This window comes from Antechinus flavipes, chromosome 1 (genome assembly GCF_016432865.1).
Source record: "Antechinus flavipes isolate AdamAnt ecotype Samford, QLD, Australia chromosome 1, AdamAnt_v2, whole genome shotgun sequence".
Lineage (NCBI taxonomy): Eukaryota > Metazoa > Chordata > Mammalia > Dasyuromorphia > Dasyuridae > Antechinus > Antechinus flavipes.
The window spans coordinates 59,992,604-60,017,048 of record NC_067398.1 but is presented as its reverse complement, the minus strand read 5'-3'; the positions used below and the strand labels follow the sequence as shown (position 1 = coordinate 60,017,048).

Below are 24,445 nucleotides of genomic sequence, written 5' to 3'. Positions count from 1 at the left end.
TTTGTGTGTATAAAATAAAGCTAGACTAGATGAATGATACTTTCTATTCTTCAAGCCTATTTAAGAAATATAGTTAAGAAAATAAAACTGTCTACTGAATGACCTTAGTGAAGATACGCTAAAAAATAACGTATTCAGTTAATTTTTTTACATATAAGAAATTTTTTTTTGGTTCCAATTATTGATTTCATCTATGATAATGGTATGCAAAGTGTCTTCATTAATTTATCTGTAAATTTTAGTAGGAAAGATTTGCCAGGGCTTTGATATTTTAAGTAATTTGCCCAAGGTCATACAAATGGTACTGTCAGAGCTAGAATTTGAATTCAGGGTTTTCTATGCTGCCTCTCTAATGAAACCTCTAGTCCATTACCTTGAGGTCAGAAATTGGGAAATGGGTTTCATTATCAGTCTTTCAAGATATAACATGTTCGTTGCTTTGGTCAGAGTTCATAGGTCTTTTAAGTTATTTATTTCTCCTCATATTTTTGCTGTGACCATCACATAAGTTACTCTCCTGATTGTGCCCCTTGTGTGGTTCATAGGAGTCTTTACATATTTCTCAGAATCCCTAGTATTCACAGTTCCTTATGGTGTAGCAATATTCTATTGCATTCTTAGACCACAACTTATTTAGCTATCATCCAATTTCTGGGTACTGATTTTATCTCCAATTCTTTGCCATAACAAAAACAATATTATTATTCATAAATAATCTTGCATAGATTCTTTCCTTCTGTCCTTGACCTCCTTGGAATACATTCCTAATAGTAGTGTCACTGTATGAAAAGGTATGAACAGTTTAGTGACTTTTGGAATATAGTTTCAAATTATTTTTCAGAGTGGTTGAACCAATTTACAGATCCAACAACCCTACATAATCCTTCCAATAATTGCAATTTTTTGCTTTTGTGATCTTTGTCTTAGTAATACGTATAAAGTAGAATAGTAAAGTTCTAATTTGCATTTCTCTTTTTAGAGATTTGAAATATTTTATATCACGTTGATGGCATTTTGAGATCTGCTTGTTTATATCATTGAACTTTCTATTGAGGAATTGTGTGTGGGGAGTATGTGTGTATTTATATATGTATGTGCACAGTGATATAATACAAATACAACACACATAATATTTGACATATACATTAATACACATATGGTAGATATACACACATGTGTACATCTTTGTATATATATTTGCATATATGTGTGTTTATATATGATATTAAACTTTTAGCAGAGAAATTGGTGGGAAGCTTTTCCCCCCCAGTAGTTTCCTTCTTGAATCTATATATTCTTGTGCAAATAACATGTAAAGGTGCTTTAGAAATATTAAAATACTATATAAATGTACAAATGCTTTTTAATTCTATGCAATTAAATTTTCCATTTTATTTTTTATGATCATCTTTATTGCTTGTTGGGGTAGAGACTATCTCTCTAGTCATAGTTATGAATTATCTGATTCATTTGTCCTTTAATTTTTAATTACGACATGATTTTTTTTTTTTTTTTTTTTTTTTGCTGAGGCAATTGGGTTAAATGACTTGTCCAGGGTCACACAGCTAGGACGTGTTAAATGTCTGAGATCAGATTTGAACTCAGGTCCTCCTGACTTCAAGGCTAGTCCTCTATCCACTGCGCCACATAGCTGCTCCCAACATGATCTTTTATATTTAAATTATGTGTCCATTTTGGATTTTATTGTGACATGTTGCATAATATATTGGCCTAAACTTGATTTTTGCCAGACTGCTTTCTCAGAAGTTTTCCTAGAAGTTTTTGTCAAATTTGTTCTTGCCCCAGTGGTTGGTTTCCTTGAATTTATGGAACATTATGTTGCTGTATCTACCATTGTTTCCAATCTTTCATTGCTTCTTTTTACCTAATTTTATATATTGATTAACTTTTTTATTTTTGACAATATTAAACTGTTTTCATAATTATTGCTTTATAGTTCTGCTTGGTCTCCTTCACACCTTTTTTTTTTTTAATTTTAATAACATTTTAATTTTCCAAATATGTGCAGATAGTTTTTAATGTTGACCTTTTAAAATTTTTATTTAATATTTCCCCCAGTCACATTTAAATCATTTTTTAATATTAAAAAAAAACTTTTGAGTTCCAGATTCCCTTCCTTATCCCCACCCCAACTTCCATTAAAAACCACATGTGAAGTTATGAAAAACATTTCCATAAAAGTCATTCATCATTGAGCTTTGCAAAACCTTGTTTTCCAAATTTTTCTCCCTTTCCTCCCTTTTCTATCCTCTCCTCTCCCCAAGGCAGCAAGCAATCCAATATAGGTTAAACATGTGCAGTTCTTCTAAATATATTTCTAGATTCATCATGCTATACGTGCAAAAAAAAATCATATCAAAAGATATCAAAAAAACTGTCAAGCAAACAAACAACAACAAGAAGGTGAAAATATTATGCTTCAATCCATATTCAATCTCCATAGTTCTTTCTTGGATGCTTCACACTTATTTTTTTTCCAAATGTACAAAATTAAAAAAAAAATAGCTTTTTATTTTCAAATTATATGCCAAGATAATTTGCAACATTTACCTTTGTAAAACCTTGTGTGCCAAATTTTTCCTCTCTCCCTTTCTCCTCTCCCCTCCCCTAGATGGCAAATAATCCAAAATATGTTAAACATGAGCAATTTTTTTATACATATTTTGCCATTTATCATGCTGAACAAAAATATTCAGATCAAAAGAGGGGAAAATGAGAAACAAGTAAATGACAACAACAACAAAAATGGTGAAAATATTATATTGTGATCCACATTGAGTCCCCATAGTCATTTTTCTGCATGCAGATGGCTCTCACCATTTACAAGACCATTGGAACTGGCCTGAATCACCTCATTGTTGAAAAGAGCCATGTCTATTAGCATTAATTATTACATAATCTTGTTGTTGCTGTGTACAATGTTCTCTTGGTTCTACTTCCTTTAGCATCAGTTCCTATAAATCTCTCTAGGCCTTTCTGAAATCAGCCTGCTCATCATGTCTTATAGAAAATAATATTCCATAACATTTATATACCATAGCTTATTCAGCCATTCCCCAATTGGTGGGCATCTCTCAGTTTCTAGTTCTTTGCTACCACAAAAAGGGCTGCTACAAACTTTTTTGCACATATAGGTCCTTTTCATTTTTTTTTTTTTAATAATTTCTTTGGGATACAGGTCCAGTAAGACACTGCTGGATCACAGGCTATACATAGTTTGATAGCCCTTTGGGTATATTTCTAAAGTGCTCTTCAGAATGGTTGGATAAGTTTACAACTCCACCAACAGTATATTAGTGTCCCATTTTTCCCAATCCCCTCCCAAATTTATCATTATTTTTTCCTGTCATCTTAGCCAGTTTGAGAGATTTCACACCTATTTTTAAAAAATTAGTTCTCTTGAAAATTTGAACCTTTTGTTCTTCTGTTTGAATTTTGCTATGTCATTCTACTTCTCTTAAAAAAAAGTCCTTGTGTAGTTTATTTGAATGGAAATAGATCTATAAATTACTTTAAGTAATGTCATTTTATTATATTGGCACAACCCAATTGTGAACAACAGATATCTTTCCTGTTATTTATTTTCTTTTAGTTCTACAAAAGTATTATACAGTTGTATTACTCTAGGTCAGAGGTAGCCCAATTGTAGCCTGAACTAAAATTTAATAGGAAAATATTTAATAAGATAAGCAAAAACACACTAGAGCATAGCTAATATTACTTTTTTTTTTTTTTTTTTTTTTTTTGCTGAGGCAAGTGGAATTAAGTGACTTGCCCAGGGTCATACAGCTAGGAAATATTAAGTATCTGAGATCGGATTTGAACACAGGTCCTCCTGACTTCAGGGCTGGTACTCTGTTCACTCCGCCACCTACCTGCCTGATAATATTACATTTTAAAACTAAGTCATTATATAACCAATAGGGATATATGGATTAATGCTCATTGATATGAGTTATAGGTGTGTGTCTTGGTAGGTTGAGTCTGGTATTTCATATGTAATGTATTTATTTTGAATGGAATTTCATACATTGTGACTGTTGAAATGATCAATATTTCAGTTAATTTTAGTTGAAACTAGGGTTCTCTATATATTAAATCTGCAAATAATAATAATTTTATTTTTTTAATCTATTTTTCTTCTCTTTCTGTTAGAACTAGCATTTTTAGAATTACATTGAATGATTGTGGTTACATTAAAAATCCTTGCTTTATCCCTAATCTTATTGAAAAGTCCTCTAGTATTTTTCCATTACAGACTATGTTTAGTTTTTGGATAGATGTTGTTTAAAATTTTAAAGAAAGGTTCATTTATTCCTGTGTATTCTGATATTTCCCACAAAAATAGGTGTTATTTTGTCAAGAGCTTTTTTTTTCTACTGATATGATCATGCAGTTTTTATTGTTTTTGCAATTAATAGGATTGGTTTTGATTATAATTTTCCTCATGCACAAATAGTCCTGCATTTTTGGTATAAATTCCTAAGCGGAGAGCTACTTGGTTTCAGGTCCTGACTTCTTGTACAGCACTTAGCTAGGATCTTAGCTGGCCTGGGATCAGGAACTAGATTCAATGTTGGAACCAAGCCCAATCCATTGTTGCAATCTGTAACTTCCATCTGTATTCTAGGGATTAGTCCATTGCTGGCCTTTCTCTTCTTGTTCGTTTACTTACTAGAAGTTCCTGGCTTCTAGACCTTAGGTTAGAAGTTTCTCTAATTTCTTTAACTCTAAATTTAAAAATTCTCTAATTTATAAAATTCTAAAAATAACTCTAATTTTAGGCAAAGATTAATGAGTATCTCCTGGTCAGGTACAACCTCTTTGCACTTCTCTCCAATCTTTTCCATATGTAATCATCTTCTGGTAGCTTCAGATTCTTGCTTGAGAATTAGGTTCCTGCAGTGGGAAATGCCTCCCTACTGGGAAAACAACTAGGGAAATGGCTCCAATCTCAGTCTAATCTCTTAAAATGTCTTCAGATTCTCAGAAGAGTTAGCATTTGCCTAGTTTCTTAGTGTTGTCATCTGTTGAGAGGATCTCAAATACTGCAGGAGTCTTTGCTTTGGGTAGATATCTTTTAGGTGAAAAAAGTGCTCAATATTATTTTTCTTTGATTTTGTTTCATTTGATGTTCTTCTTCATTGTTAAAAGATATTTCTCAGGAGAGTTGGGTTTGCCAAGAATAGGAATGGTTTTGTGTGTGTGTGTCATAATCCCTTTGGTAATGAAACTTATAGATCTCTTTTCAGAATATGTTTTTCAAAATCATCATTGAAGGAAAGACTAAATTTCAACTTAAAGTTGGTGAGATCAAAGATATGATTTTTTTTCTATGCCAAGTTCATGGACCCTTCTAAAAATCTATCTGCCTCATCCATTATAAAGTGGCTGGTAGCACTGTGGATAAAGTGCTAGGACTGGAGTCAAGAAGACCCAAGCTCAAACACTTATTTAAATTTAGCTCAGGTTTCTAGTCTTCTGAATTTTTAAAAAATGACTTTGTCATGCAACGTGTTAGCTATCCTTCCTATTTTTAAGCCATCTGCCAAGTTGATAAGCATACATCGTCTGTGGTTTCATCTCAGGCATTTGACAGCAATGTTGAACAATGCAGGACCAAGGACAAAATTTCTAGAACATTTCCCTAGAGACCTGCCTCCAAGTTGACTTTGACACATTAATGACTATTCTTTGGTCCTTTAGACAATGTGAGTTGACCCAATTGTGCAAAACAGAATGTCATAAAGGATCGAGGTAGATATTGGTTTTAGAATCACAGGATTTCAGTTATGAGACTTTATTGGTCATAGAGCCCAAATCTCTATCTTTTGTTCATAGATATGAGATATTTTTTAATAGGATGCTAGGTAACTCAGAGAATAGAGTCCCAGGTCTGAAGCCAAGAAGACCTAAGTTCAAATCCAAGCTCAGATATATATCAGTTGGGTGATCCTGAGCAAGTCACTTAACTTTAACTGCTTTAATATTGTGAGCTGAAGTAGTATATCTTTGTGTATGTGAAGTGGAATTGGCATAGAGTCTTTGTGTATGTCTGTGTATATATATATATATACACACACATATATCTCACTATATAGACACACAATATATAGAATTCATTTATATATGTATTTATAAACACATACATGTCATATATGCCATTATATAAATATGTACCTATACATACATATGCTCCCTTTTAATTGAAATTTTTTTGATGACAGAAAAAGACATTGAAGGTATGCTCATCAAATTTGTAGATGACACTGAGCTAGGAGGTATGATTAATATGATAAATGACAGAATTGAGATTCAAAATGATCTTGACAGACTGAAACTCTTGAGTCAAAATCAGTTAGATAAAATTATATAGCAATAGACAAAATCTTGCATTTAGGTTAAAAAAATCAATTTCCCAAATATACTCTGGAAGAAACATGAAGTGACTGAAGTTCATATGAAAAAGACCTGAGCTCCTAGAGGACAAGAGTCATGCTTTCTTTAGCTCTACTTCTCTCCCAGTACCAAGCATACTTTGTTGTACTTAATAAGCAGCAAGGTGTTTGGAGTTTTTAAAGAAATAGGAGGAAAAACTAAGAGATACTGAAATCAACCAGAGCTGAAGGTGTCTGGAAGAAAGAGTTGTTCAACAGTTTTAAATGGTGTGCATGAGTCAAGGTACATGAGAACTGGGAAAATTGCAAGGTTATTGTCAACCTTAGAAAGTAAGGTATCACTGCATTGATGTGGATGGAAGCCCAGATTACAAAGATTTAGGGAGAGAATTGATGGCAAAGAGGAGAAGCTTTAAGAAAAACCAAAAGTAGCATGAGGGTCAGAGTGGAGGGTTTGCAAAGTGGTAGATTTAAAATATGTATATAGAAGCAAGATCTTCTAGGCATCTAGAGCGGTTCAACAATGAGACAGGCTGTCTTTGCCAGCTATAAGCAATGTGTCAGTGGAACTGTTTAAGTGGAAACTCAATAACTATATATCAATGATGTTGTTTAAAAGATTCCTGTAGTGGGTGGGATATTGGACTAGATGACTGATGTAGTCTGGTTAGATCAGGGAGGAGGGTGAACTTGTAGACAGAAATAGGCTGAATGACTGATGGTTCCATTAAAGGCAGCCCCTGACAGCAAAGGAATACTCCCAGTTTCTGTATTTAACCTTATCTAACCTGTTCATAGGATTGATATATTCAGTGGTGGATGGGCTCTATTTACCTAGGTTTAGTGTGACTGTAAAAGACTACAGTTCTTTTTGTCTCTCTGAGTACAAAGTCACCCATTGAGCTAACCACACTGAGCTATTCAGAATTCCTGGCAGGTATCTTCCATTGTAGTACCTCAAAATACTAGAGTGCTGGGTCCTGTGCCATTAAATATGTTAATAAATGATTTGGATTAAAGTAATAGATGGTATGATTTTCAAATCTGCAGAAGACACAAAGCTCCAAGGGACTGTCCAAAAGCTTCCTGATTGATCCAAAAGCCGAATTAAATATGGTAAATTTTGATAGGGATAAATTACAATTGGGCTTTTTAAAAAAATCAACTTTATGAGTTACAAGATGGGAGAGATATCATTAACTAGTCTTTTGTCTGAAAAAGATCTAAAGGTCTTACCAGACAAGTTCAAAATATATCAGTTATGTGATAGGGCAGCCAAAAAGCAGTTGCCATTTTAAATTGCATTAAGAGAGGCAGAGAATCTAAATAAAGAACATAGTTTTGCTGTTGCAGTGATTGCTCCTGGACACACCACCTCTGGGTTATTCAATTCTAGTCACCACCTTGTAGGAAGGATATTGATTAGCTAGAGATTAGCTGTAGCTCATAATTTTAATTAGTTCTTGATCTAATATTTTTAATTGAAATGCACAGAATAATCTGAAGATCAAAAAGAAGATAGACTTCTAGTGAAAAGAAGATAAACCAGGGGAATATGATAGCTGGTTTCAAATATTTCAGGACCTTCCATATGGAAGCGGGAATAGACTTGTTCTGCTTGACTCTAGAAGATAAAACTAGAAATAAAAGGATGAAAGTTAAAAACAAAAAAGGGGACTTTTAGATTTAGGGAGAGAATTGATGTCAAAGATATAGGCTTAATTTGAGGAAGTATTTCCTGAAAATTTTGTTTTTGTACAGTTCTGTCTGACTCTTTGTGGACTCATCTGGAATTTTCTTGGCAAAGATAATGGAGTGATTTGCCATTTCCTTCTCCAGCTCATTTTACAAATGAGGAAATCGAGGAAAATAAAGTTAAATGACTTTTCCCAGAGTTAAATAGCTAGTAAGCATCTGAGGCTAGATTTGAATTCAGGAATATGAGTTTTCCTGATTCTAAGCCCAGTGCTCTACTCATTGCACCAACCAGAGGCCCCTCCAAACACTGTAGATCAATGGTTCTCAAAGTATGGTCTAGAGAATCCTGGGAATCTGTGAAACCCTTTTAGAGGGTCTACAAATTCAAAAATAGTTTTTATTTCCAATATGGTAAATGCCCATAAATATAATCCAGATAAACACAAATGCTTTGGAGAGATCCTCAATAATTTTTAATAGGATAAAGATACTAAAAACAAAAGTTTGAGAACCATTGCATACATCATCAAAAAAGTGTGATTGATTCCTTCAGGAAGTAGTCAGTTGACTTTTAATTTTTGAAAAAAAAAATTGGATAATGACTTATCAGGGTATTAGAAAGGAATGCTTCTTTAGATCAGGTCGATCTAGAGCTGGGCTTCTTATATTTTTTCCATCTGTGACCCCTTTTCACCTGAGAAATTTTTATGTGACCCTGGGTTTTTAGGCATGTGAAATAGATATACAAATCCAACATTTACCTATAACTCATAATTTTGTGATCCCTGCATTGAGTTATGTGACTCATAGTTTAAAAGTTTTGGTTTAGAAGCCCTTCTAAAGTTGCTTCCAATTCAGAGATTCAGTAATTCTCTAATTCTGTGTGCCAGCCTGCAGAGGAAGGTTACTTTCCTGAGGCTGTTATTTTATCCTTCAAAATAGAACTAACTCTGTTACTAGGATGGCAGAGAGGTGGACTATGGGATGTAGCTGGTGACGCAGAAGATAGAGCACTGGGCCTGAAATGAATTCAAATTCAGTCTCTGATACTTGTTATTGGGCAAGTGACTTAATTTCTGCCATCTCATGCCCTTATCTGTAAAATGGGAATCATAATAACATCTACCTCCTAAGGTTGTTAAGACTCAAATGAGTTAATATTTGTAAAGCACTTTGCAAACCTTAAAATGCTACATAGATGCTAGCTAATATATACATATATATTCAAATATGGCTCATATATATATATATATTCACATCTATTCAATATACATGTCTGTGTACACACACACACACACACACACACACACACACACACACACACAGATTTTTTGGAGTTTACTAAAGAGTAATGTAGATCTTTTGATTGCAGCGCCAGGTCTTTTGAGATCCTAGATACAAATCCCTCTATGTCTCTCACCTCTATGATTTTATGGAAATAGCTATTCAGCTATGTGAACCCCTAAATGCTCTGGGTTAATTAGAGGTAGGAGGCTGGAAGGGAGAGGAAGGATCACAGGAAAGACATTGGTTTTGGGGAGCACTGAATCCTAAGGTAAGAGAGGAAAGGAATAGGAATAAGTGAGATGAGACATTTTGGTGGCATTGGGGAACATGGGGATTGGAACTATTACTTGGAAAATCTGGATGCTTCATGGAGTGCAGTTGGGCCAGAAATGGAGTTAAGATCTGAAGGAACCAAAGAGACAATAAAAAGTGTCTCAGTTACAGGAGAGTAAAGGGGAGGCACTTCTAGCTTAGGTTGGGGGTTGAAATAGAATGCACCTAGGAAAAATACTCATTGGATTTTGTCAACACTCTCCTTTGCTCTATCTCTTATTTGTTTTTGTCTTCCCTAACTGCGATTGTTATAATAGCTAACTTTGATAAAATGCTTTAAGGTTTGCAATATGTTTTACAAAAAGTATCATATTTGATTCTGTTACCAACTCTGTGGGGTAGATGATGTTATCATCTGTGTTTTAGAGAAGGAAACTGAAAATGTGACTTGACTAACAAGGTCACACACCAAATTAATGTCTGAGGCAGATACTAACTCATGGTTTCCCGATTCCAGGTCTAGAACTCTTTCCACTGAATAACCTAGCTGTGGGTCTTAGCTCCTTAAAAAGAAAGTCTGAATTATAACTATCTTGGAATCTCTAGCACCTAACACAATGTCCCATTCACAGTAAATACATAAGAAACAATGATCTAGATTTGGAATGACCTTGACTTGAATGACAGAAAGGCCAGAAGGAAATGATCTTTTTTTTTTTTTTTTTTTTTTTTGCCCAAGTAGTACTCTATACCTCTTCCGTGTTCCTGTAATTCCTGGCTAAATGGAGTTTTTTCCTGGAAAATACTCACAGCTGAAGGTGATTCTGTGGTTCTTAATATTACTTGGTTACAGAGTGTTCTGATGATTCACAGAGGAGTTAGGGAAGGCTATGGTCCCCACCTTACACAGGTGGTAGCAATGAAGGACAGATGCCAGGTACTTTCCTATTGTACTTCCTGATTTGTGCTTTTGCATTTGTGCCATTTGCATATTATTATTAAAGTTCTTTATACTATTCAATAGTATAGGAAACTGTGTTTTGAAGAGGACTGACTAGATCTCCCTTGATCTTGATACTTGAGTTTAAATAGAATTGTTTTTAATTCAGCAGTTCTTACTCCCCATTCTCTCCTCTCCCAATCTCCTTGAAAGAAGCAGGCATTGTAACATAGGAAAAGTCAGGTAATGTAGTTGTCAGGAAATCTAGGCTTGAGATGCACTTCCACTGCAGTGTACTCATGTACCATGGGAAATTCACTTTAGTCTCTGAACCTCAGGGCTCACCTCTCAAAAATGGCAGTGACAGTACTTGGCCTACCTAGCTCATAAGGTCATTATGAGCATGAAGCACTATGTAAATGTGCTGAGGTAAGGATGGGGGAAAGGAGCTGGGGAATAGCTCAAGTTAATATTATAAGTAATGTAGTTTTCCATTCACTTGTCACATGCTTCCAAAAACTGTCAAAGAATCATTCTTTAAAATGTCTTCTTAAAAATTGTCTAAGCTCTATTAAAAGACTAGGGGGCCGAGTCTAAGGTTTTTTCCTAGAATCGATGTAATTCATTTGCTACTTTAATTGGCAATAATTTTGTTATTCATACAATCATTCAGTCATTCAATATACTTTAATTACCACCTTTGTGCTAAGCAGTGTAGGAGGCACAAGATAAATGAAATATTCTACTCATTGAGAGTAGAGTTAAATCTTTGTTAAAGTCCATTTTTTCTAATTCATTCTTTATTTCTCTGATACTTTTATAGAACAGTGATCTCTCCAGATGTTCAAATTCCAATTGATTCATGTCTTCTCAACCTTTGTAATTCTTGTCCATTCCTTCCCATAAACCTGTCAGGGATATGCTATAGACTCTTTAAGATCTCTTAATTTTGTGCGGCTACTACTGGAACACTTGAGCTATCCATTGGTTATCTCTCACTTTTGATGTAAGACTGTCCCACATATCTCTGATGACAGATTTTATTTCTACTATATGATTCTTCATTGTTGATGTGTTGCCCTAGACTCATTCTTGAGTCACAGACTTCAATGTGCTCCTTGAGAGAGCAGAAATAGTACTAAAAACAAAACAGAAAGATTGGAGCATGGTGTGATATTAAAGCTGTTTGTGTAAAAGGACAAATTGTTGTTGCTGTTGTTATTGTTGTAGAAGGATAAATATGGGTCCAGTGTCAGGTTAGATTTGCCTTCAGAAGACCTGTTTAATTATGGAGAATCTCATTAATAGTATGTTGTTCCCTTGATGATTCTTTGACTATGTCAACCCATTAAACAAAGAAAAATATATAGTAGGTCTCAGTCCAGTGTGACCTCCCTTCATTTCTGCAGGAATGGTAGAAAGAGGATAAAGGTAATTGCACATTTTTATTTTATTATTTTTTTAATAGCTTTTTATTTACAAGTTATATGCATGGATAATTTTACAGCATTGACAATTGCCAAACCTTTTGTTCCATTTTTTCCCCTTCTTCCCTCTACCCCCTCCCCTAGATGACAGGATGACCAATACATGTTAAATATGTTAAAGTATAAATTAAATACAAAATAAGTATACATGTCCAAACCATTATTTTGCTGTACAAAAAGAATCGGACTCTGAAATAGCGTACAACTAGCCTGTGAAGGAAATAAAAAATGCAGGTGGACAAAAATAGAGGGATTGGGAATTCAATGTAATGGTTCTTAGTTATCTCCCAGGGTTTTTTCGCTGGGTGTAGCTGGTTCAGTTTATTACTGCTCCATTGGAACTGATTTGGTTCATTTCATTGCTGAAGATGGCCAGGTCCATCAGAATTGATCATCATATAGTATTGTTGTTGAAGTATATAATGATCCCCTGGTCCTGCTCATTTCACTCAGCATCAGTTCGTGTAAGTCTCTCCAGGCCTTTCTGAAATCGTCCTGTTGGTCATTTCTTACCAAACAATAATATTTCATATATTCATATATCACAATTTATTCAGCCATTCTCCAATTGATGGGTATCTACTCAGTTTCCAGTTTCTAGCCACTATAAACAGGGTTGCCATAAACATTCGTGCACATACAGGTCCCTTTCCCTTCTTTATGATCTCTTTGGGATATAAGCCCAGTAGTAACACTGCTGGATCAAAGGGTATGCACAGTTTGATAACTTTTTGAGCATAGTTCCAAATTGCTCTCCAGAATGGCTGGATGTATTCACAATTCCACCAACAATGTATTAGTGTCCCTGTTTTCCCTCATCCCCTCCAACATTTCTCATTATCTTTCCCTGTCATTCTAGCCAGTCTGACAGGTGTGTAGTGGTATCTCAGAGTTGTCTTAATTTGCATTTCTCTGATTAATAATGACTTGGAGCATCTTTTCATATGGCTAGAAATAGTTTCTAATTGCACATTTTTAAACTATTTATAAGCATTAATTTAATGGCTGGTTTTCTGAAAATTATGTCCTTGTCTAGTAATTAACAAATCAGGATACATACTAATGGGAGAAGCAAATAATATTAATCTCCCCATTCTTGCAATAAATGAAACTAGAAGATCAAAAGAGATTAAGGTTAAATGGAAGGATGGCTATTTGATTCTCCTTGAAGAAGCAAATAATGATCCCCATAGAATTTGCTTTTAGTCCATGTGAACACAAGAAGAAACATAATCTCATAAGGATTTGATCATTTCTTAAATCATTTGAAAAAAGACCACTATGAAACTTGTTGAAGTTTACATTCCAACATTTGTTGCATAGAATAAGGAAGCAAGGACATTTTTTGAAGAATTTGATTAAAGTTTTTCATATTAATTCAACAAAACTTAATGCCTAGTGTGACTTTAATGTGCAAAGATTGTTTTAAGAGAGAATAGCAAAAAAAACATATTGGACAACAATATTTGGAAGTAAAAAAATGAAAGAGACCAAAGGCTTGTAGAACATCCACAAGTCTCATAAAGAAAGAATATTTTCTCTAAGAAGTGATTCGGCATAAGCAGAAGCAGCAGACAATCCCTTCTGTGCTTTTCCCCATGACTCCCTGAAAACCACTGAAATAGGCTGCTATTTCTACCAACAGATTCATAGTAAACATAATAAACTTGGAGAATCCCCACTGTAGTCAGATCACTGGGGTTTGAAAAAGCTCACCCCTTGTTCCTTACTCAAAGACGTTCTTATTAAAGGACCCCAAAGTCAATGCTTCCATCATTAACTCATCTCAGACTTCAGAGTGGCCAAGGCCCAAGACTGGAAGGAGCTGATCTGAGATTCTGAGCATAACAGCAGCAGAATTGAAAGTGCCAGAATCTGTTGGTCTTCCTCACCATAACCAGCCCTGTGCATGAGATAGCCAATGAGGGAACCCTATGCATTAGAGCTGGACAAAAGCTGTCATTGCTAACTTCTGTCTATGAAGTTACCCTGCAAAGCAACTTAAGTAATGTTTTTTGGAGTCAATAGTTTAAAAAAAAGGGCCAGTGGAAAGAAGGAGGGAGGAAAAAAAGAGAGGGAGCAGGTGTGAGGAAGTAAGGAAAGACAGAGAGATCCAGAGAATAGGAGGGAGGGAGGAACGGAGGGAGGGAGGGAGAGAGAGAGAGAGAGAGAGAGAGAGAGAGAGAGAGAGAGAGAGAGAGAGAGAGGAACATGCAAGTACTGAACATGATAAACACTGAGTAACACAAAAAATGAAATTGATTATATTCTAACAAATGGGAAATGACTAGTTACTTATGAAAAGTCATTTTTAAATTCATTCTCCATATATACTTGAATGTCTGCTTCTTAGAGTAGAGATAAAAATCAATGGTAAACTAAAAGAAAGAATAAAATGTGAAGTAGTTACAATGAAGCAACTAGAAGCTGACCTATTTAAAAAATTTTTGATGGAACAGTGAGATATGAATAAAAGTAGAGACACTGACACAGACTATCATCATTTCCTAGGAAAGTTTAAATTAGGACTGTTTAGTTGATGTTAACCACTTATTACATTGAGGAAAATTTTAAGAAGCTTTTCTAGGAATCTTCTGATTTTGATATACTTATGGGAGACACCAGGTCTGAACAAAGACTTTAAGATGACATTGTGCTCTACTGAGTCAATTTTTAAATACCTTCCTTCCTTCCTAATCTTGACCCTATAGTTAACCAGTTCAGCTTCATACTATGAACTCTCAAATCCTCTGATCTCTTATCCTATAACCATTCATTCCTTGTCAAACCCTAGCCCTGAATTACTCCCATCATTCCCTTCTTCTGCTTTTCCTACTCCAGGTTGATGAACAGAGAGTCACAAAACCATGCTGCCTACTACAAATTCAGCTATACTGTCATTATAACAAGGCGCTCCTTTTATTCCTCCTTAAAGATCATGCTTCAGCTTCATATTCTATCCAACCATTTACCAAAACAAATCTTGTCAATGGTCTATCACCTATCACCTTTTCCTCCCAACTTGAATGAAGCACCCTCCACACTAGATCTGAGAGTTGGATCTCCACACCGGAATCTTAGTTCTAGTCCACACTCTAGTCCAGATTTAGTGGAAAGTTAATCCACTCACTTGAGCAGCACTGGTCCTAAATGCAATTGAGATGATTAAAGACCTAAGCATGGGCAAGTTTGCCCCGATACCTACTAATTCTGTAGTAATGTCTAGTTACGGCCAGCTTTTCCAGTCTTCTTTCACATTACTACACTCTTTATGCTAGCCAAATTATATTCCTTCAGCTCACTGAAACTGACATTCCATTTCTTTCCTCTGTACCTTTGTCTTAATGCCTAGAGCACACACCTACTTCATCTCCACCTTCCTGACTTCCCTTTAAGGCTCAACTCAGATGTTACTTCCTTCATGAAGCTTTACCTCCTCATCCTGGACATTGATGCCTTCTCCCTCCCTGGTTTTCCTGGAACATTTTGATTAGATCTCTTTTATCTTCATTACTTTCTAACTTTTAATAGACATCCATATCCATGTGTCATCCAATAGAACATATGTTCTTGGAGGGCAAAAACTGATTAATTTTGTCAAAGATTTTGATAACCTTGTGGTCTAGAGACTCCTGAGAGATCTGCAGATTCACTCGAGGGGATTTATGAATTTGGATGGGAAAAACTGCATTCTTGTTCTCGCTAATCTCTATCTGAAATTTAATAGTGCCTTCAAATATTAATATAATTATGAGAAGGTCTGTTTAGGCTTCACTACACTGCTAAGAGGTTATTTGTATTATCAGTGATTTCAGTTGTGTCCAATTCTTTGTGACCCCATTTGTGATTTTCCTTGCAAAGATACTAAAGTGGTTGGCCATTTCCTTCTTCAGCTTATTATGCAGATGAAGAAACTGAGGCAAATGAGGTTAAATGACTTCATTAAGTGACTGAAGCTAGATTTGAACTCAGGAAGATGAATCTTCCTGGCTCTAGGACCAGCTTTTTATCTGCTGCACCACCTAATTGCTCCTGCTAATGGGGTCTGTGAATCAAGAAAATGAACTCTTATCCTATGTATTCTATATATTCCCTATGTATTCCCAGGGCCTAGTAAAATGTCTTGAATATTTTTGCTTTAAAAGCAAATTCAAAATGTTATCAAATTTTGATTTTTCCCCCCCTCTTACTTCCCCTCTCCCCGTTGAAAAAAGAGTAAATCCTTTTATAATAATAATAAGCATATTTATGTGAAATATACTCTCATGTTGATTATATCCAAAAATATATTATTTTCTGCATATTTAGTCCATCTCCTCTATCAGAAAGTAGGTAATAGTCTTCATGACTGGTCCTTTAGAATCATGAATGGGTCTTGGAGTTCATTAACATTTATAAATCTTTCAAAATGAACATAGTAGAGACTTAATTTTTTTCTTGGATCAAATTGAGTTGTAGATGGTTGATAATAATATTACTAATAATAGCAATTATAAAGTACTTTAAGATTTGCAAAGGAAAGCTCTTTACAAATGCTATCTCATATGATCTGACAACAACCTTGGGAGATAGGTTCTATTATTAGCTCTATTTTACATATGAGGAAATTGAGACAGAAAGTGATTTCTGAAGGGTGTCATAGCTAGAAAGTGTCTGAGGCTAAATTTGAGCACTGGTTTTCTTGATTCTGATCCAGCTCTGTATCTACAACATGACCTTACTTTCTATGGCTAGTAGAAACTAACTGAAACTATCAACTGAGTTGATAGCTATGTTATTGTTGAATACTTGATACAGTGTGAAATATTTTTGTCTTTGTAAGAAATAAGTAGCTGTTTCCAGATATTAAAAAAAAATCATATGTCAGTGTTTTTGCTCACATCCTTCCTGCTTTTTAAAACATGATATTTGTCTGCTACCATGAGCTGAGAAAGAGTAAATAGTGTCCAAGATGAGTAAAGATTACTTCAGACAGCCACTGCTGGCAGTAGCTTCTTCCTCTCTTCTTTCCCTTTCCTCTCCTCTCTGAGGAATCTCTGATAGATAGTTGTCCAAGTGATAGATAGCTGTTAAAATCCCATTAAGCCTTTAATTTCCAGCAAATGCCTTCTTGGTTGCTCTATCCCAGTCTTTTTTTTCCCCTCTTTTCTTTTTTGGCAATTCTCTTCCCTGTTGCAAAATCAAAACATGCTCTTATAGGAGACACAAAATGAAAAGAAAAGTCTATACTTCTTTTCTTCTTGTATATCTTTTATAAGTGTGATTATAATCTGTGTGAATCAGACATTTAAAATGACAGAATTATACCAGCGAAATTTTGCAAAGAGCTGCTATAAAGTGGATGAAAATACATAGGTTTCTACCTATTAGTAGAAAGGTGATTGATTAGAGGTACGGAAAGATACGTGTTTTCAAATGTGGCCAATGTAGGAGAAAGGAATAAGGGTTTAAGTGTCTAAGTACCAGAAAAGATGTTAAGTTCTTTACCAATTTTATTTCTTTTGACCTTCACAACAATCATGGGAAGTAGGTGCTATTATTACCTACATTTTAAAGTTGCAGAAGCTGAGGCAGACAGAAGTTGCCCAAATGTCTAGGGCTGTATTTGAACTTAGGTTTTCCTGACTTTCAGGTACAGTGCTCTATCCTCTGTGCCATTCAACTGTTTCTTTTGTATTGCTTTATTGATATATTCATCAAATTCATCAATAAATCAATGTATTAATTTATTATTTTGCTTAACTCTCTGTGTGTATTTTCATATATATATAATTTGATAAAAAGAATGGCTTCTTTTTTTAATTAAAGCTTTTTTATTTTCAAAACATATATATGGATACTTTTCAACATTCACCCCTGCAAAACCTTGTGTTACAGTTTTTTCCCTCTCTTCCCCCATCCCCTAGATGGCAAGTAACCCCATATATTTTAAACATATGTAGTTCTTCTATACATATTTCCACAATTATCTGCTGCACAAGAAAAATCAGAAAAGGAAAAAAAAGGACAAAGAAAACAAAATGCAAGCAAACAACAACAAAGAGTAAAAATTCTATGTGGTGATCCACACTCAGTCCCCACAGTTCTCTCTCTGGCTGCAAATGGCTCTCTTCATCACAAGATCATTGGAACTGGCCTGAATCATCTCATTGTTGAAGAGAGCCATGTTCTTCAGTATTGATCATTATATAATCTTGCTGTTGTTTTGTTCAATGATCTCCTGGTTCTGCTGACTTCGCTTAGCATCAATTCATGTAAAGCTCTCCAGACTCTCTGAAATCCTCCTGCTGATTGAACAATAATTCAAGAAATGGTTTCTACTGAGATCAGAGAAATGGATTAGAGGAGAGTGATTGACATGTCTTAGAAGAGCATCAATAAAATATATATTTTAAAAATACTGGTGGAAAAGGCAGATGCAGATTTGAAAAGAAAAATGAATGTTTTAGCATTTACCTGCATAATTATATGCTAGATTAGGAAGGAAGGAAGTATCTTTTGGAGAGAAGTTGATTTAGAAATAGATCATTTCAACTGGTTTTTAGCCTTAAGGGACTTGCATCATCCACGAATGAAGGCATTCCATACATCTGTTTAATTGGGCATTCTTCAAAGGAGCAGATCTGCTTCTCTGAGGGGCAAAGACAAAGATAGGAAAGAGTCTAGGAAAAAAATTCAATCAGAAAAGATTTATCCACAGAAGGAAAACATTTCTCTGAAAATCTGAGAGGCTATTCTTTAAAATGAAAGTCTTCGCATGACCCTTTATATATGGACATCCACATGGGTCTAGTTGATGTTTTTCCCCTACTGTGCTTCATTTATTTAGAATGGTAGCTATCATCAATTAATTTTTGAATCTTCAATGAGAATTTCTCCTGGTGAGTGATGGTTAGAAATATATCTCATTAGTATGGAAACTAAACACGTAATCTTGTTCTACTGTAGGTAATGGATCTCTGGGATGGCCACTACCTATTAAAGATCTGTAGGGGTTTTCAGTTGACCTGATTTGATCAATGGAATGAGTCTTAATAATTGATGTTATGTCCTGTCCCATCAGCTCTGCCAATTAAAGTGAATTGTCTCCCTAGTTCAGGGAGGCAGAGCAATAGAAACTGTATTAGGAAGAGGTGCTCTTTGGCTCTCTATCAAGTTTTCTGCCATTCATTTTCACTGTTCCAGATTGCCAGGAAGGGACCCAAGGGACAACTTGCATAGAAACCATTACTTTCCTGAGAAAGGGGAGAGTGGAAGGCTCTTCTTTTGTTTCTATTAAATTCTGAAGATAATCGGATTCTCTGGCTTTTGAGATATAGAGGTAGACAAATTCTTTATTCCATTATTAAGTGAACAAGCATTTATTAAGCACCTATTATTTGCTAGGCATTGTGTTAAATAATGGGAATAAAAAGAAAGGCAAAAACCAGGTCCCTGTCCTCAAGAAGCTTGCATTCTAATGAGGGAGACAACATGAAAACTACCATGTTCGTGCAAAATACATCCAGTGTGAATAGGAAGTGATCTCATAAGGAAGGTCCTTTGTGTGTGGGAAAGGATGGACCAGGAAAGGTTCCCACAATAGAAGCATGGATTTGAGCTGTGTCTTGGGAGAAGTTAGAGGGCAGAAATGATGAGGAGAGTGCATTCTACACTTGCAGAACAGTGAGTGGGAAAGCATCGAGTGGGAGATAGAATTCAAGTGAGACAAAGGTTTAGTTTTTCAATAAGAGATTTACCAAGAGAATGTAAAATGAAACAAAATATATATATATAAACCAACACTGTACCAGAATATGACAATTGCCTTATATGATTAATGTGACAGCTAGATTAATTGCCACAGTTGAAAGAAGGGGACCCTCCTCTTGTTGATATTTCCGGTCAGAAATCTGGCTAAATTTTCCTAACTCTGTCTGTTACCCTGTAATGCCGGAGAAACTGAGGCAGGAGAGAGATTAGAGAGGTTTTAATATTTTATTAATGGGAGAGTAAGATTGACTGGACAGGACTCTCGTCTCAGATTATCCAGTCAGACAGAGATAAGTATACTGGGACCAAGGAATCCATATTGGTCCCAGGGCTGGAGGACCCAAAGAATCCAGCGTCCAGCATACAGCTGCCAGACGCCATTCTCCAGCAATGAATGGAGGAACCCCAACTTCTTAAATACATTTTTGGAGATAAAGAAGAGAAAGGGAGGGAAAGTTTTTTTATCAGGGAGGGGAAGCCATAAAACCTAAAAATTCCAGAGACAAAGAAGTAAAGATATCATGGGTTGGTCTTGGAATATTCTAAAGGAATATTGTAAATCCATAAAAGAGTCAGGAGAGCTACTCTTTTATCTTGCTAATTCATAACCCAAGAGCGAATAATCCTTAGTTTTACTGGGTCAGAGACAAAACAGTTAAGGTAACTGAGACAGGGAAACTGAGTCAGGACAGTTAAAGAAAACTGTGGCATAACATTGGTGCGTTGGCCGGGAAACGAACCCGGGTCAACTGCTTGGAAGGCAGCTATGCTCACCACTATACCACCAACGCAGAATATGACACTTTCCTCTCTGAACCCCTACAGATGTCCTGGAGTAGTCTGGAGCAGTTTAGATTTCTGTCCCTACTTAGCAGATGCCTCCACTTTCTTTTTACTTGAAGACAATGTAATTTGTTTGGGAAAGGTCTCCTCTTGCCCTTGACCCATTTCACTTAGAATAAAGGGCCTGAAACTCTTCCTTGTAATTTCTTAGGATGGTTCTACCCTGAGGTGAAGCTAGACTTGCTGACCTCTTGTTATAACTACTATCTGGCCTATCTTGGAATCCATCTGCATTGTTCTCAGTGGTCACCAACCACCATGATCTCTCAAGATAGCTTTGAAAATGACAAAGGTGAAAACTAATGTAGTCTTTGACTTCATAGAGCCTACAGTCTAACAACAACCATATGCATTAATAAGTAGCTTAAAATGATTTTGGACATGTGTTTTGAGGCTTTTTGAAAGTAAATTATGCTTTTTTTTTTACATTTTGTTTCTTTCATAACCACCTTTCCCAATTCAGGTCATCATTACCTCTTGCCTAGATTACTGCAATAACTGGGAAGACCAGTTAGAAGGGCTCCCAAAGACTCAAATCTTTCTCTCCAAAAGTGCTTTTCCTAGTGCAAAAATATGACCATGCCATTCCCTTACTTAATAAACTCTAATGGTTTCTTGTTGCCTCAAGGAACAAATAGCAGCTCTACTATTTAGCTTTTAAAGTCATTCACATTCTGGCGGCCAAACTACCTTTCCTAACTTATTATACATTACTCCTCTTCCCATAATCTACTGTCTAGCCACACTGATTGTCTTGCTGTTACTCACACATCCATCTTCCATCTCGATGCTTTTACACAGACACTTGTCCATGGCTGGGATGCCCTCCTTTTTCCTCTCTATATTTTTAGATCTCTTGTCAATAACAAGAAGCCTTTTATTGATTCCCTTCCCCAAGCTGCTAGTATCCCCCCTTTCCCTTAATTTACATTAGATTTATTTCATTTAGATTTATTCATGTTATATGAAGCCCTCCAAGGGAGTCATTTTTGCCATAAAGAGTTTTTGGAGATTTTTTTTTTCTTAAAAAAAAAGTACACAATACTTTTTCCTCTCCTCCTCCCAATCCATAATTTATAGTTAGTTAATTGCTTTCCTTCATAAAGTATCACCAGCCTGTCTTTAGGGAGTCAGCTAGGTTTAGGAAGGAACACAGATTCTAGAGGCAGAGGAGCCCCATCTCTGCCATTTATAAGCTATCTGAACATGGGCAAATTACTCAACCTCTCTCACCCTCATGTTCCTCCTTTGTAAAGTAGAAAGAATAATATTTGCCCTACATGCATCCCAGAGTTATCATGAGGAATGGATGAAATAGTTTTGTGTGCATAAATATAAAGCACTGTGAAAGTTAACATTATGATTAACTTTCTGACCCTATGAGACAATCCCATTGTGGATCAGTTCCAGGATCCAGCCCAGATTGCAAAGAAGAAGTTTATTTCATTGAATACTAGTCATTGGAGGTCTTTTTTCAATCTGAGTACCTGAGCTGCCTGGAAATATCCTAGGGAATACATCTGGGGAAATTCTATTTCATTTATTTCATTCCTCGTAAGCTTCTTGAGGGAAGGAACCATTTTTCTTTTGTGTCTTTGGATATTTATCTCAGAAAGGCAACATGGCATTGTGGCTAGAGAGCTGACCTAGAAGCCAGAAGACACAGATTCAAGTTAAGCCTTTGTGCAGTGACAGAAAAGGCTTTCCTCCCTGTGCTAATGAATTCATAGTCCTAATCCTTCTTCCTGTCCTCACAGTGACCAACACATTGTAGGCCCTCATTAAGTGGTTGCTGATTGATTAGATTCACAATATATAATAGTGTTGAATCCTTTAGAACAGCAGCAGTATTCTGGACTTAAATAGAGTGAGCTTGTATTTACAACAATTTCTGTGTTGTAGATAGATTTATGGTCAAAACTTCTTTATCTAATTAGTATCCTTAGATAGAGCTATGATAATCATAATTAGAGCTCATGGAAGTCCCAGAGAAGATGTCTGTCTACATTGGTAACAGAAGTTTCCTCATCTGGGACTACCCTTAGCCACTGAAACTTTAGGTGAGTCCCTAACCCTATAGGGACAGCCAGGAGCCACAGTAGATAGAGTGCCAGGTCTGGAATGAAGAGTTCAAATCTGGCCTCAGATACTGGCTTTGTGATCTTGGGTAAATCCTTTAATTCTCTTTGCCTCAGTTTCCTTATCTGTAAAATGAGCCGGGGGAGGGAATTGCAAACCACTCTGGTATCTTTGCCAAGGAAATCCCAAATGGGGTCACAAAGAGTCAAACATGACTGAAACAACTAAATAATAACAATAACTCTAATGTTATCCCTTTTCCTAAGGAAAGAACACTGTCGTTTATAGTTTTCCCTGGGTGCCTCACTGGAGAGTAGAGGTCACCCTGAATTCTCAGGGCAGATCTATTCAGGTCCTATCCATCTGGAGCAGCGTTGACTTCAGGATTGACAGTGGAGTGGATATCATTTCTCTGAATGTCATTCAGGGAGGCTCATCACCATGTTGTCTTAGGGGTGATGAATCTTTGTTTGCAGTTGCTCTTTGAGGACATCTTTTAAGTTGTAGAAGGGCTGCAATCTGTTTCCACAAAGGAAAGAACCTACTCTGCTAAATCACAGATCCTTGACTTTGTTAGTATAGCTCTCCTCATAATATTCCTATGATTACTTCAAGTACTCTTATTCCCCTTTCCTAGATGATGAAACTGAGGCTCACAGAGACCCTGGCAATTAGGTGATTCAACTGACTTGTCAAGGAATCTGGAATGTGTAATTCAAGTGATTGCTCAAACAGCTCATTACAGGCAAAGTCAGGGCTTCTGAGTAGGTCTCTGAACCTCTTACAACTTAACACAATCTTTTTTTTTGTTGTTGTTTTTTCGTATACATTAATTGCACCATAGCTCATAAAACTATGGCTCAATTTGAAGGGTAATCTTTGTTTTAATTTAATGCAAACAAAAGAAATATACAACTTACTCTAATAATACTCCTTTGAGAAATTAATTCAATTGCCTGCCTTTGCCCCTAGCAGGATCACTATGGAATTAGTTGCCTTATTTAAAAAAAAATTATCCTAGAATGAAAACATAAATGAGCAAAATTGATCTTGTGGGCTTGTCTGCACTCACAAATTATGGGAACTAGTAAAATATGAGAATTTCTATTTTTCCTTTCTATTCCTAGTAATGGAACAAGAATTAATGTGATAGTTGAGATTATTATCTCCTAACATTTTTTATATATGTAAAGGTTTTCATTTTCAAAACACGTGCATAGTTTTCAACATTCATCCTTGTAAAACCTTGTGTTTTCAATTTTTTTTCTCACTCCCTTCTCCTCACTTCCTCCTCTAGATGGCAAGTGATCCAATGTATTTTAAACACGTGGTTCTTTTATATATATATTTCCACAATTATGCTGCACAAGAAAAATCAGATCAAAAAAGAAAAAAAGTGAGAAAGAAAAACCAAAAGCAAGCAAACAACAAAAAAGTGAAACTACTGTGCTGTGATTCACCCTCAATCCCCTGTCTCTGCAAATGGCTGTCTCTATCACAAGTCTATTGGAATTGTCCTGAATCACCTCACTGTTGAAAAGAGCCCCGTCCATCAGAATTGATCATTGTATAATCTTCTTGTTGCTGTGTACAATGACCTCTTGGTTCTACTCACTTCACTTAGCATCAGTCCTTTAACATTTTTAAACAAGCTCAATCCTGGGACT

At 35.7% G+C, this 24,445-nt stretch overlaps 1 protein-coding gene and 1 non-coding gene across 2 annotated transcripts in view; one reads left to right on the top strand and one right to left on the bottom strand.

The window, feature by feature from the left end:
• Nucleotides 1–24,445, top strand: part of IQSEC1 (IQ motif and Sec7 domain ArfGEF 1) — a 751,998-nt gene that overhangs the window by 42,628 nt on the left and 684,925 nt on the right. The gene's annotated exons all lie outside the window — the stretch shown is intronic.
• On the bottom strand, nt 20,576–20,647 carry TRNAG-UCC (transfer RNA glycine (anticodon UCC)). Its single transcript has one exon. It is a non-coding gene; the product is annotated as a tRNA-Gly (tRNA).